Genomic DNA, 16,348 nt, shown 5'->3' on the forward strand with positions numbered 1-16,348 from the left:
TAAAGACAAAGTAACAGAACTCTTTCATCAACTCAAAGAAACCTATCTGATTTCTCCATGGATTGAATTTTGGATTGTGTTAGGTGTACTTTTCCTCCTGCTTTGGCTCATGATGGTTCTTTGTTTAGGAAGATTTATTGAGGGAAAATACAGTACAATGGACACAGCAAGTCAGAACATCAACTTGGTCCTAAAGCCACACAAGTCATCTCACATCGAGAAAAGAGAACTATCATCAGTGAATGTCACAGACAATCCAATACCCGGTGGGGTAGCATGGGACAAAACAGATTACGAAATCTATGGCCCGGTTGAGCTCTTGAAATATCCACACCAGTTTAAGGTTTCATTAAGTGACTTTGTAAAACAGAGTACATTCTCTGATCATTGGGACTTTGAAAGCATTAATGATATGATGTCAGATTTAGTAATGTCAGCAAAAATTACAGAACATGATTACTTACAAGGTTCATCTAATTATGAAGAAATGTATTGTTACAACCACTTTGCACATCACTATTTGCATAAATCTGCTCAACCTAGAAATGTTTTTAATTATAATCAATGGGAACATTGTGCAACTCCACCGAAAGGTAGTTAAAAAACATTTTTCGGGAAATTCCTGTACTTTTCGGGATTTAACACAAGTGATGCAGAAACGTTTTATTTCAAATTGTTAAATAAGACAGGAATGAAAACAATGTTGACAAATACTAAATTGATCTACTCAGAAACATTTTATGAAAAAATGACTACATTTGGTTTTGATTTCTGGAAAAACAACATTGAAACAAAAACTATCTGGGGTACCAAAGATTGGCAGGTCTAATGTCTAGAAGCATTATTTAGAGCCTGCATGATCCCAGGACAAATTATATTCTTGAATGACACAATTCAACAGACAACCTGTCTTGGCCTAGCCAAAATTAAAGACTTAAACACATCGTCTATTCCAAAGCCAACACCTGACAGTAATAGCACTACAGATGTTGAGATAGACGTATCCCATATTTTTAACCAAAACAGAACACATCCTGATTGGAAACAATGGTTGATCTGGCCCACAGACACAAATAACTGTCAAGATAGATTCCTGAACAAAACGCAGGGGTTAAAAATGACCAGGCCAGACCCTAGATACTCCCAGAGACAACATCCAGGGATAGTTACAACATACAGTGTAGGGAACCTATGCCTCGAATGGCTACAAAAATCCTCACTGACTCAAATTAAGCAACACTTGACTTTACTTAAAGACGGTGCTGACTTGCGTGATTTCATAATGGGGCCACGCAAACAGCGTCAAAAACGTTTCATAGCGGCCGCTATATACGCTACTTACAACGAAGCTTGGAAAGTGATGCAAATCAACACAGCAGAAAAAATACGAGAAATTGATCGTATTAATTTGGAAAAATCATTTTCTGTTATGGACAATGGGTTAATGACTCTGTCCTCCAGAATATTTTCACTGGACAGTATTGTATCCTCTGCTATTGATATCATAGAGCAGGACTTACTAATGTTACAACACGGTCCGTCCCAATTACGTTCTATTGTACAGCTTGGCTGGACGTTGCAAAATCTGCGTTCAGGCTACGTGCCCTGGCGTTTAATCAACACAACGTCATTATTCTCTATCTTTAACCTTACTGATACACAAATCAGTTTGGCACAAAAAGGAGCAGACTATACGATTCTGAGCATTGAAAAACTTGAGAGATTACCATTGACAATGTCAGAAAGACCTGTCATTGAATGGATAATACATGGTATAATCACAATTCCGATAACAACTTTCCAATTTAAATACTGTCAAGAGTATATACCAGCGGGCCAGTATGAAAGTTTGGGTAAAGGGGACATTAAGTCATCATGGAAATTACCATATACACACACATGTTACAGTGAAAAGAAACAGAATGTATTTCTTAGTGGAAAAAATTGTAAACAATCTCTAAGCAGTATACTTCTTTGTCAAGATATTGACCTGCATGGGCGCTGTGAGGGGACTTCAAATAACCTTTTATGTCACCAGCATGGCACACCTGCAACACGAATAGAGCCATTCTTTAGACGGCTTTCTAACGGGAGCTATATTCTAATAGTGGACCACAGCTGTTGTGGCATGGTGCTAGGAAAAGCTTATCTTGTGAGCGTCAGTTCCATGGTCACTTGCTGTATGCAAGTATTGTATCTAAACAGCACTCCAGACATGGAGGCAAAAATGTGGCCTTCTTTGAATATCTCTTCTATTCGAATTGATACTTTAAGCAGAATAAAGTCTGTCCTTTTACAGACAACGGTGCCCTTGACGTCATCAAAAGAAACGTATGATCTGCAAGTCGCAAGGACAACGGCGGGGATACATACCCTTTTATCATCAAATTGCCCCGTGCATTTCGTAGAAATGCTAAGCCAAATCCTAAATATGTCTGTTACCAGTGGTATCAGACGATTTTTTCAGGACTGTTAACACCATTCGAAACAGTTCTGGGCATTTTTCCTAATTTTGTCCATTCTGTCTTTGGCGGCCTACCACTTCTGTTGGGACTCGTAGCAGGCATTTTGTTTTTGATACTTCTGCTCTGATATGGCAAGCCAAACCGCAGATAAGACTCCAGCAACAATGGAAGAAACGATCCTAGCTATACGCTATTGGGACCACATAACTAAAGTCCTTGGATTAGCCCGGCTAAGAGATCTGAATATGAACTGGTTTCTTTCATTCAGACCCATCTGGCAGAATTGCATCTTACCTGTGCTTCAATGTATGCTATGCGGAGAAGAATGCATGTTGGACATCTGTCTTACACTACCATCAGCAGTACCATTGGATACAGATACTTTGCTAAGTCCTGTAACGGCTCATGCATCGTGTTGTCCCCAGCGGTTACCCATCCTGATGACGGCATTCGTTGAGACTTCGCCACTACGATTAGGTGGTAGTGAAGTACGAGAGGAGAGCGACATCACACAGGTACGACCTTCTGTGAGCATTGCTGATCCTGACATCGATGATAGCAATCATGCTCGAGACTGCTCAGTTGCGGCATTTTCGAACTTAATCGAACTTTCACCTGAAGCCGTAGACAACTTTTTTGCGAGTCTGTCTGAAATGATGTTCTCCCCTGAACAAAAAGAATAACTTTTTGAGCAAACAAGCACACAGCGTTCCCTGAACTCTGAATTCGGCCTTCAGCTTTGATAAACAAAAGCTACTGAAAATATTTTGAACTATTTTTCTCCCACTGAAAGCAAATTTTTTTTTCCTTCGATTCCAAAATATTTACCTTTCTCCTGGCACATGTACTCTGCTTAAAGTAGAACAATTCTTGGAGAACAGAGCTTCTATTTTTAGGAACTCTAGAGACAATATATTACCTCAGCCTCTAGCACATTTACTGCGACTGTCTTTATATGTGATGGAATGGCCTCGACCTTCTTTCTGTATTAAGAGCCATTTCATGTGTAAATTTCGCAAATCGTTCAGCTAATCATATATATGCATCGTTTTAACTGAATGATTACACTGCTTGAAAAACGTACAGTACCAATATCATTTTCATGTATTTCGCATACTCCATTTCAAATGCAAAAAATTTATTTTGGGGTGGGTTGGAATACACATGCACCTATAAATGTTTACTATTGCTTAGTTTTAGTAATGATGGACATTAGATCGTGGAGTGGGTATTGTGTTTTTATCCAGGAGCCTAAATCGATATTACTATTTTATGCCCTTGTTCGGTTAAAAATCAATAATATCTCTATAACGGCATAATAATCATATCCATATTCAGTCGTAGCACATGCTGTCACATTAAGCAAAGCTACTTCCCCGGCCCCCTAGAAAGCACAACGAGTTCTCTAAACACTCCAAACCTCCAGCAACCTGGAAAATCCCCCTTGCTTTTGTTTTGATTTCATCCTAGAACTCCTGTAAAGCACTGTAAGAACGGCCAGTTCTTAGTGACATCTTTATTGATGTCTTATGTCCAACCTTACGTCAAACCCGGTGCCTTTCAGGTATAAATATACCAACGTTGCCTTAAGCAAACACATGGTGGTGGTTTTAGAGCAGAGCAGCTATCTACTTGCCCGAGAGCCCAGCTGATGCGAGAGCCCAGGGACGCCGCCCCTCCTCTTTCGACGCACTGAGAGCGACGCTGTCTTTTCTCCTGCCGAGAAATCCAGCTCCGGTGTTTCCAGATACCTTTGCGGGTTACTGGGATATCGAGTCCTGAGAGAGGGATACAAGACCTCCTGCATTCTATTACCCAGGTACGGAGCTGACTAAAACCTTAGAAGGGAATTCTTGAGTCAGATTCTTGGCAAAACAAACTTAACTTAAACTGTTATTTACTTACTCCTTCCCACGTATTAGGCTTAGGTCAGGTACACCGGGGTAGGCGTATTTAGAAGCACCAGTTGAGTACGTTAGTCAATGTATATAAGTATGTATATATTCTATCTATTTTAAAGTATCTTATGGCTAAGAAACCATATCAATGCTTTTACAGTATTATTTTATAATCCTCCTTTTACTGTACGCACTTTACTTTACTATGAGTATTGCAATTGTGGCAATTCATTTCTCTTGTATGAGGAAGAAGACTGCTCAATAAATTACACCTTTTATTGAAAACGCCCGTCTTTCTTTTCTCTGCACTCTGGTGAAACTAAGTATGCACACTTGACTGAGTGAAATAGCTGTCTATTGTTTTCACACGACTCTAGAGATACACTCTTATTCTGAGGGAGCAAAGTTGTCATGTTATATGGTTGTCAGAAGCTAATCCCTTCTTGTCTATCCAGGGAGGTTAAACTCCTCCTCGTTTATTCGAGAAAGTTTCTAGTGACCTCTGAGCTAGCTGGCAAAAACGTAAGTCTAATATAGTCAGTAGAGACCTAGTCGACTTCAGTCCTATGTCTACACTGCTGAATATATTATTCCAATGCGCAGAGCCTATTGGGAATATAGGAACTACACTACACCAAGAGCATGCGCTCTGGTTTAAAGGCGCTCTAAAACATACACATTACATTACCAGGCTCGGTCCACAAGGTAGACCAGGAGCAACATGGCCGGTATTAGCCAGCTATACACCTCATCCTGCCATTGGAAGGATGTCAGATGAGGAACTACTAGTTCAATTAAAAGAGCTAATTAAAATCCATAGACAATTATTTCAATATGTCATGCGGACATTTACTGTCCAAACACAAATACAGATTCCACAAAACACCCCTTACAAAGAGAACATAAATAAAATTACACCACAGACTATACAATCAGTCATTGGTAAATTACCCGCAAAGCGGTAACAAATTCCATTCTGGATAGCTCAAACAATTACTCAAATTGAGGCAGTATTTCCTGATACTACCCCTCATGAGAAACACAGGATTCTAACAATCTGTTTACCAATGGGGACCGCACCACACCTGGAGGACTGTGACACTTGGGGTACAGTCTTTGCTGCAATGTACACCAAAACACATGGTGTTCCGTCTATGGTGGTAATACTAGACATCCTGAAACAGATTCAAAACGAATACGGGGCAGAGCCTGCTTTAAATCTAGGTATGAAATTACTGAATGATTTCAAACAGGTCTCAACAATAATATTAGCTAATATTAAAAGTTGAAGCAGCATCCGTGGCGATCCGCGAAAAATTAAGAGAATTTGATGTAACTGAGCAACCATATGAACTGGCCAGAATAATTGAAAAATCCTATGAAGAATTAGGAAGAGACAGTTTGGGTGGTAAACCAGTGAAACCCCAACTGACTGAAAGTCCTGAAAAGTCTTTATTAAAAACACTCTTACTGCTCCTAAAAAGAAGTGGGAGAACACTAAACAAACTTCTAAAGAGAAGCGTTCTCAATCCCGAGGTAGGTCTCAAAAGGATCCCTCTCAAAAGAGGTACAACCTCAGGAAAAGGGATAATTTGAGAAAATCTGATAGATATCAAGATACTGATACAAAAAGAACAAGTGAAGTCCAAAGAAGATCAACACGTTCCAAAAAATAAGAAAACTCAATTCACCAAATAGAAGGTAGCAGGTCTAAAAATCAGACATGCCGAGGATCTTGAGGACACAACTCAAGAACGGAGAATGGGCTCAAACGATGTTGGACAGTACAGCAGAAGTCACCATAGCTCGCAAGAACTTGAAGGATCATCTGGAGACAGTGGACTTGAATGAGTACATCCAAATTGAAACTGCAGATACCAGGGTTAGTGTCCCACATAAGTTATATGAAGTAACAGTCGGGCTGGAGGGGGCATAACCAGAAAAATAAGAGCCATCTTTTGGTATAAGCTCTCTCAGGGTTATGACATACTTTTAGCTGAACAAGATTGGCCACCTGAAGGTGTCAGGAAGTACCCACATAGTAAAGAAATCATTCTGGCAGCTTTCTCCAACCATATTCCAATTTAAAAAAAATATACCTATGCCAGGAAATGGGCAGTAGCCCAGGCTCCTGCATTATACAAAAATCATGTAGGGTGGGATGAGGATTCTCCTCACCATAAAATCAGTTAAAAAATCAACCAACTGCACAAAGGCAGTATCCAGTTAGGCAAGAAGCTAAAAAACAGGTCAGGGAGATATTAGATCAACTTGAATACCAAGGGGTGATTGAAACATGCACCTCGTCCATGAACAATCCTTTTTTCCTCTCTCCAAACCAGACAATACATATCGTCTAGTTTGACATTTAAACTCTTGTTGCAAAACCTTTGCATTACAAAATGCACACAGTACATCACTAATGAATAAAATTGTGCGTAGAAAATCTAAAACAACATTAGATATAACGGTTTCTTCTGTCAAAACATTGCACCAGAAAGCAGGTACTTTACCGCTTTCTCAATAATGGGGATACAGCGTCAATTCTGTCGTCTCCCCCAGGGATTCAAGAATAGTCCAGGGTTATTTTCAGCCAGAGTAACAGAGTTACTACAAACCTATAATGATGAGGCATTATCATATGTTGATGACATCTAGCTAACAGATGATGACTTGGATAGGCACTTGAACAGAGTGAACACCATTATTTTGGGATTCACCTCTGAAGAATCACAAGAAACTCTCAAGAAATCAAGAATTGCCCACCTCAAGTCTTTTTTCTAGGATACGAGTTATCAAGTGAAGGCAAAAGCCTGGCAGCAAATTTTCTAGAGAAATGTGCGCTGCTCCAACCTCCAAAAATGCTGAAAAACTTACCGTTGATTCTAGGTTGACTAAATTTTGGAAGAACATACATTCTAAACTACGCAGAAAGGATTAAACCTCTCTACGAATTAATCAAACCAGAGTTCAAACACATTAATTGGACACAAAAACACACAGAAATTTAGCATTCAATCCAAACGGACACAATGGCAACATCACATTTACAGACTTGCGTAAATATATGCAACTTAGTGATCCGAATTATTCCAGGAAGATGCGGATTCACATACTTAACTTTTAATAAAGGAGAAAAAGTTCCAATAGCTTACAAATCACACTTGTATACACAAGCAGAAATGAAATTCACTTTTACAGAAAAAATTCTGACAGCGGTTCAAACTGCTGTAGCAAAAGAGACAGCCCTCGCACAGGGTAAGCACATAATGGTCGTTACTCCTGTACCTGCCTTAGAGGCAGTAACAAAAGTGAGCATTCCAAATGCAAAAGCTTTACATCCGAGATGGATACAATGGGTTAATTATCTTGTTGCAGCAGACTTTGAATATGCTTTCGACCCTTATTTGAAAACACAAGAATTTCTACAATATAAACAAGAATATCCTCTGCCTACTGAAATTCCGCCTCTAGAACAGTATGAATGTATCAGCACAGCCCGCTATAGGGGGTAAACAAGCTTATAGTGCTTTGTGTGTGATCGCTAAAGGTCCCTAACAAGATGGCAAATTCCGACCAATGGTCACTAAAACTCAATCTCTAGGAGATTGTACAGCTCAGCTAGCTGAACTACAAGCATTCAAGATGGCGCTTGAAAATACTGATCGCGAATTCCCCACACTCATAGTGTGCTATTCGTATTACTGTGTTCAATCTTACAATGAATACTTGCAGAACTGTATTGAAAACGGTTTCAAAGATGCTATAGGTTGCACAATCAAGCATAAGTTACTATGGGAGCAAGTAGTTCAGTTACGACAAGAGCTACGAAAAACTCATGTGATCCATACACTGAGTCATCAACGTGATGGCGGTCACGTTGCAGGGAATACATTGGCTAATGAAACCGCAAAAGCAGCTGTGCAAACGGCTTCCGTAGCTGCAATCACTCATTCAAAAACGAAAATAGACGGCGAAATAATGCGAACTGTCAATGCTTCATGCAAGAACAGTGGTAAAACATTACCAAAAGGCTTTCCACTCAAGTACTCATACATAACTGATGCAAATAATGTTCCGTTTGCTCGAATCCCTGGAGTGGGGGATAGAGTGATTCCAAACATGGAACTTAGATTAGGACTAATCTGAAGCAGCACATGAAGGGCTCGCTTCTGCACACACTGGTGTTTCTGCTACAGTATCATATTTAAACCAGAGATACTGGTGACCGCGCATGAGGAAACAAACCAGAAACTATGTTTTGGAATGTGAAATCTGCCAAAAGATGAAAGTCTCTACAGTCAAACATCCTGTGGAGACACCCCTCTTGATTTTAGACAAACCATTTGCTTGTGTTTACCTGGATCACTGTGATCCCTTAAAGAGGGATGGTAACTCTAATTATGTCATGGTCTTTGTGGATTCGTGCTCAAGATTCATTTGGATGTGGCCTCAGCGCTCGGCTGACACTCGGACTGTTATAAAAGATTTGCGAGTCTTTATCGGCACATACGCAGTCGGCACACTACACTCTGACCAGGGTCCCGCGTTCAGCTCTCGAGCTTACAAAGAGGCCATGGCCAACATGGGCGTTGCATTGCGGTATTCTAGTCCATTCCATCCTGAGGGAAATTTGGTATTGGAGAGAAAAAACGGGACATAAAGCAATCTATAACAGCTAGGGTACTAGGCTCAGGTGACGGGTGGATTAAACATTTAATAAGTGTCCAACGTAGTATTACCAATCTGCCAAGAAGTTCTCTAGGGGGGTATCACTGCATATGAAATCTTTTTTGGACCTCGTTTGTCACACTTCAGTGGTGGAACAAAAACCCTTTAATATCAAAGATCGTTTGGCTGTTTTGCAGGACTTAGATGAAATAAGATCCAGACAAAGTAACGTACTCCAGAAGCCAACAACCACTGAAGAGAAACCATCCATCCCAGCAAGACCTGTCTGGATTCCAAAGATTGAGGATCTAGTCAGAGAAAAGATTGCGGACAAGAAGGAATTTGGGCCTTCTTACAGACAACCAGTACCTGTCCTAGCAATCCACGGATCAAGAACAGTGTTACTGCCACCCCTTGCTGGAAGAAAAGATAACAGGTTTGTGTCCATCGACCTGGTCAAACCACATCATGTGGCTGATCATAAGTAGCAGACCAAGTGGACTCCAAAGATGTAGCAGACGCCCGAATCTGGCTACTATCCAAGAGGTTCAAACTGAGAGACTCATCACCTTTGAAGAATCTGCAGAGCGTAAAGAAGGACTATGCAACAAAGCAGGGAACTTCTAACTCTTGAGACCCAAATAACAGTTCATCAAAAACATCTGTCTACAATAAAATAGCAACTGACTATACAAATGTAACAAGTGATCAAGTGGTTCCAGCAATTGGACCAAATCCTGATGCAATCCCTTTCAAAGAACAAGCAACAGAACTTTTTCATCAATTGGAAAAGACTTATCTGGTTTCGCCATGGAATGAACTTTGGATTGTGTTGGATGTACTTTTTCTTCTACTTTTGTTGACTCTTGCACGTTCTTTGGGAATGCTGATAAATGGAAGATATGTTAAAAAGGACACAGCAAGTAAGAACATCAACTTACTCCTCAAGCCACACAAATCATCTCATCGTGAACAAAGAGACTTGCTTGGGACAGAACTGAAGATGACATTCTTGGTTCGGCAGAGCTTTTGAAGATTCCACACCAATTCAAGATTTCCTTGAGTGACTTTGTTTCATCTAGTACCTTTTCTGATGATTTGGACTTTGAGACTGTTAATAGTCATGAATACTTAGAAGGTTCATCAAATGTATTGTTTTAATCACTATGGTCATCATTTCTTGCATAAATCTGCAAATCCTAGAAATGCATTAACTTATAACCAATGAGAACATTGTCCTAAGCCACCAAAGGGTAGCTCAAAAACATTTTATGGCAAATTTCCATACTTTTCAAGGTATAATGTTTCAAATCTAGAATCCTTTTATTTTAAAAACATTAATAGGACAGAAATGAAAAGTATGTTGACAAATACAAAGCACATTTATTCTGCAGCCTTTTAAACTCAGCTGTCCACATTAGGTTTTGACTTTTGGAAAGACAACATTAAGACAAAAACTGTCTGGGGCACAAAAGACTGGCAAGTGCAGGGATTAGAAGCTTTATTCCAAGCCTGCATCGTCCCAGAGCATATAATGTTTTTGAATTACACTGTTCAACAGACATCTTGAGCCAGATGTAGGTGTCCAAATACCGGTCGGAAACGTATTTTCGGCCGTTTCTGACCGGTATTTGGACATTGGCATGTAGGGGTAGCAAAAACATACAGATTCGGTAAATTTACCGAATCGGTAATTTTACAGATTCGGTAAAATTATCGATCGGTAAAATTACCGAATCTGTAATTTCTTATGTAGGTAGCACTTTAAACAGTGCTACAGGGCCTTTAGAATTCGTTATTTACCACCCAAAACTATTGGGTGGTAAATTACGAATTTCTGTGTACATGCACATCTGTGCATGTACACCTGTGCCACATGGCACACAAGCCAGAAACAAGGGTGCAACAGGGAGTCAAAGTGACACCCTGTCCCCCTTGTAAAATCGGTAATTTTACCGATTCGGTAATTACCGAATCGGTATTTGCTATTGAATCCTATGGGCTTCAAGGCCCATATGAATCAATGGCAAATACTGATTCGGTAATTACCGAATTGGTAATTAGCGAATCTTACAGATTCGGTATTTTTACCGAATTTTTTACCTACATATTAATTATTAATATTATTATTATTAAATGAAATTTGTAGAGCGCGCTGACACCATGGGTTTCCTGGCGCTGTGAGACATCGAATTCCAGAGCTGAGGTTAGGTGCAGGGTTAGCAGATTGGGGGAAAAAGAAAGGTTTTTAGCAACTTCCTAAAATGAAGGAGGGAGCTGCTTGATTTGATATTTAAGGGAAGGGAGTTCCAGAATTTCGGGGCCAAGAAGGCAAATCTTCGTCCACCGAATTTACTAGTTCTGGTTTTGGGTGTGGTGAGTGATTTGAGATGGGTAGAACGGAGGTTGCGGTTTGGGCAGTAGGGAGTGATCAGGGAGGTCAGGAAGGCAGGACAGGGGCAATTGAGGGCATTGTATGTAAGACAGCCTAGCTTGAAGGCCACCCTTTGTTCAATTGGGAGCCAATGAAGTTTGCGTATCATAGGTCTGGCAGATTGCCATTTTGGAGATTTAAAGATGATCCGGGCTGCCTGGTTTTGGATCACCTGGAGGCGGTGGAGAAGGGTTTTGGGGAGTCCATGGTAAATGCTGTTGGAGAAGTCCAGACGGGAAAGCACAAGGGAGATGATGACCTGAGTCAAGGCAGGTGTAGGAAGCAGATGGCTGACCTTCCGGATCTTTCTGAGCTGAAAGGAGCAGGATGAGATCACGGAGCTAATATGGGGTCGGAGAGAGAGATCGGCGTCAATTATTACGCCGAGGCTTTTTACAGAGGTGGAAGGGGCCGGTGGGGGTCCCAGTTCGTGAGGCCAGAACTGGGTGCCCCAAGAGGAGAGGCTGGAGCCTGGGAGAAGGAGCTCAGTTGTCCCGGGGTTTAGCTTCAATTGGTTGGAATTCATCCAATCTTGGATGTGAAGCATGGCAGAGTGAAAATTGTCTATTGCATTGGGGGAGTTGAGTGGGAAAATGATCTGCAGATCGTCCGCATAATTGAAGACTGTGATGTCCCAATTGCGGAGTGAATGGAGTAGGGGGCGGAGGTACAGATTAAACAGGAGAGGTGATAGGGAGGAGCCCTGAGGGACTCCACAGGTTGTGGGGGTCTTGGGGGCTGTGTAAGGGCCTAAACGGACGGCTTGGGATCTGTTCGACAAAAAGGATCGGATCCAGCCGAGAGCAGAGTCGAGGATGCCAGCCTGTTCGACACGGTTGAGCAGAGTGTTATGATCAACCGTGTCGAACGCGGCCGAGAAATCCAAAAGAACAAGAGCCTGGGGGATTCCTGAGTCGGCGTTTCTTCTCAGCGTTTCGAAGACAGCTAAGATGACGGTTTCGGTGGAAAATGAGGGCCTGAAGCCAGCCTGATTGGGCTCTAGATAACAAGAGGACTCAATAAAATTGGAAAGGCATCTGGTAACATGTGCTTCGAGGAGTTTTGAGAAATACGTCAGAAGCGAGATGGGGAGGTAATTGGAAGGTTCCGCTGGGTCCGCGCCAGGTTTTTTTAATAGTGGGACAAGGATGGCTTCTTTGAAGGGTCTCGGAATGGTACCTGTGCTAAGTGAGCTGTTAAGGAGAGGTAGGATGCAGTCGGGTAAAGAGTGGCATACTCTTCGCAAGACTGAGGGTGGACAGCCATCGTTTGGGGAGCCTGATTTTACCCGGGAAGCGAGCATACCTAGGGAGGTATGGTTAATAGGGGGAAATTCAGTGAAAGTAGAAGTGTTATTAAAAAGAGTTTCCGGGGTGACGGTCTGGGGGGTGATGGAAATCGATGCCTTGATTTTGTTGATTTTTTCAACGAAAAAAAGGTTGAGGGCGTCACAAGTTGCTTGGGTGGGAGTCTGGCCTGGGTAGGTTCTGTCGTCAGATGTCAATTCATTCATTATTTTGAAAATTTCTTTGGAGTTATTGTCTGAGGAGAGGATTCGATCCGAGAAGTGGGAGGATTTGGCAGAAAGTATGGCGATTTTATATTCTCTGCGAACTGAGATATAGTGTAATCTAGCTTGTTCGGAGTTATTACGTCTCCATACCCTTTCTGATTGACGTAGCTTTAATTTCAGTTTTTTAAGGTCATCAGAAAACCATCTGTGGGAGTTTTGGTGTCTGGTCGGGGGAAATTTAGTGAGGGGGGCAAATTTATCGCTGGCTGACTGCAGCCAGAGGGAGATGTAATTTTCTAATTTATCCACATTGGTGCATGACCCGAGGGTAGGGCGAGTGTCTGACAAGTTCGCAAGGAATCCTTCAGCATCATGGGCATTCCATTTGCGAGACAGACCTCCAGCCTTCATTGGGATGGGGGAATAACCACTGATGGTGAGGGTGGTGTCTATTAAATGGTGGTCATAGCAAATACCGATTCGTAAATACCGAATCGGTAAAATTCGGTATTTACCATTCGGTAATTTGCTATTACCTACATCTAGCCCCTTGTCTTGGGTTAGCCAAGATAAAAGATTTCAACAACCCGTCCATACCTACACCGACACCTGATAGCAGTAAAACTTCAGAGGGGGAGGTCGACATACATACTAAACAGATCCTGAATGGAAAAAATGGTTAATCAGGCCCACAGACACAAACAACTGTCAAGATAGATTCCTGAATAAGACACAAGGGTACATATACACCAGGCCAGATCCAAGATATGTTCAGAGACAACATCCAGGGATAGTAACATCATACTGTGTAGGGAAACTGTGCCTTGAGTGGCTACACACGTCCACACTGAAGGAAGTAAATCAACACTTATCTATACTTAAAGATGGTGCTGACTTGAGGGACTTCTTACAAGGACCGAAGAAGCCGCGTCATAAAAGTTTTATATACGCCGGTATCTATGCTCTTAGTAATAAAGCGTGGAAGATTACGCAAGCAGAGACTGCAGAACATAGACGAGATATTGATCGTATTAATTTAGACAAATCTCTCTCTGTAGTTGACAATGAGTTAATGACTTTGTCACCCAGAATATATTCTTTGGACAGCATAGTATCCTCTGCCATATACATAATGGAACAGTACTTGGTTATGTTGCAACATGGTCAGTCGCAATTGCATTCTATAATGCTATTAGGCTGAACGTTACAAAACTTTTGTTCAGGCTATGTACCTTGGCGTTTAATCAACACAACGTCATTGTTTTCTGAATTTAATCTCACAGATAAAGAAATCAAATTGGCGCAGAGGGGAGCAGACTATACGGTGCTGAGCATTGAAAAACTGGAAAGATTGTCATTGACAGTTGCTGAAAAGCCAGCCATTGAATGGATAATACACTGTACAATCATTCTGCCTGTTACAATTTTCCACTTTCAGTATTGCTTAAAACGTATACCAGCAGGCCTATATGAAAGGTTGGGTAAAGAATACATCAAGACATCCTGGGAATTACCTTATACACACAGATGTTAGAGTGGGGGAGAAGAAGTGTTTCTTAGTGGCAATAATTGTGAAAACGCACTAAGCGGTTCTCTCCTATGTCAGGGTATAAACTTACACGGGGCCTGCGATGGTACCTCGAGGAATTTATCCTGCCACATGCAAGGTTCACCAGCTGCAGTGATTAATCCAATTTTTAGGCAGCTTTCGAATGGAAGTTACATTATGTTGAATGATTACAGCGCTGTGGCATGTTGCCAGGCTAAGCCTATCTCCTAACTGTGTCAGTCAGGGTCACTTGTTGTATGCAAGTATTGTTTCCAAAAACCAAGACAGACCGGGAGTCGCCTTTATGGCCTTCACTGAACATCTCTTCTATATGAATTGATACTTTAAGCAGAATGAAAGCCATTCTTTTACAGAAAACTGAGCCATTGACCTCGGCCAAAGAAACCTATGACCTGCAAGTCGTAAGGACTACTGCAGAGATACACACCCAACTAACTAGAAATTGCCCTGTACATTTCTCAGAAATGTTGGGTCGTATCTTAACCCCTTCGACGCTCATGACGAGCTGGGCTCGTCATGAGGTAGCCTCCTCGCACGCTCATGACGAGCCCAGCTCGTCATGTAAAGTGCGTTTTTTAAAACATGAGCACAGGAGCGGAATTTCGCTAGCGCTCATGTGGTTAAACATGTCTGATACGAGTGGTATTGTACATGTATTTGAGATGATTTTTTCGGGACTGTTAGCACCCTTTGAAGCAGTCCTAGGAATTTTTCCAAACTTCGTGCACTCTATATTTGGCGGATTGCCTCTCGATTTGGGGCTTGCAGCAGGGATACTGTTTTTGCTCCTTTTGCTCCAATATGGCAAGCCAAATCACCAGTGATACCCAGATTACTGTGGAAAACACTCTTCTAGAGATGAAGTGTCGTAAGCGCATAGTCCAAATTTTGGGATTAACTTGTTTAAAAGAATTAAATACCACATGGTTTATGTCATTCAGACCAATCTGGCAAGATTGCATCTTATCTGTTCTACGATGCCTGCTAAGTGGAGAAGAATGTGTGTTAGACCTCAGTCCTACGTCTAATCTTTAGGATATATTATTCCAATGCGCAGAGCCTATTGGGAATGCAGGAACTACACTACACTTCATATGCATGTGATTTCTTTAATGTTTCTCAAACACCATACATGTTTGTATCTATGTATATATGAATATTGCATATGTTATACAGTGTATGTATTGTAAATGTCCTTTACTATATGTTTTATTAACTTACACCCCTGAAGAAGTCCTATGTTATAGAATGAAACGCGTTGGCTGTTGCTTTTTATGAAAGAAAAAATACAGAAGAAAAATGTCTCATTCCACACTTCACTGAGCTATGCTTATCTATATGGACATGTTCTTTTCATAGTGGTGCAGCTCTGATCTAGTGTTTGTATAATTTCCCCTGTGGAAGGGGGTGCTCTAGGACAGGGAGCACTTTTGGAAGTGTGATTGATGCCACAAGTGTTTGTGTTTGGCCCACTGTCTATTTTTTGTGCTTCTGGGAGCCTGATTTTACTTTGTTTAGAAGTTCCATGAGATGTTTGTTGTCTAGACATGAACAGTTAGCCATAAAATCAGAGTTGGTGTTTCCTGATGATTCTTCCACATCCTTGTGGCAGGGACCTATATATTCTTGAATTTCTTTAATTGTATCTACAAAGTTAAAATCAATACATACTTTCTATATGGCAGTGATCGGAGAGGTCACCCGATCCGAGTTAGATAGTTCCCTTACTGTGTTGAAAATGACTTTAGTCTTATTGTTTGAATTCAATACTTTATTAGTAAAAAAAAAAAAAAATCG

This window comes from Lissotriton helveticus, chromosome 4_2, assembly GCF_964261635.1.
Source record: "Lissotriton helveticus chromosome 4_2, aLisHel1.1, whole genome shotgun sequence".
NCBI classification, from domain to species: domain Eukaryota; kingdom Metazoa; phylum Chordata; class Amphibia; order Caudata; family Salamandridae; genus Lissotriton; species Lissotriton helveticus.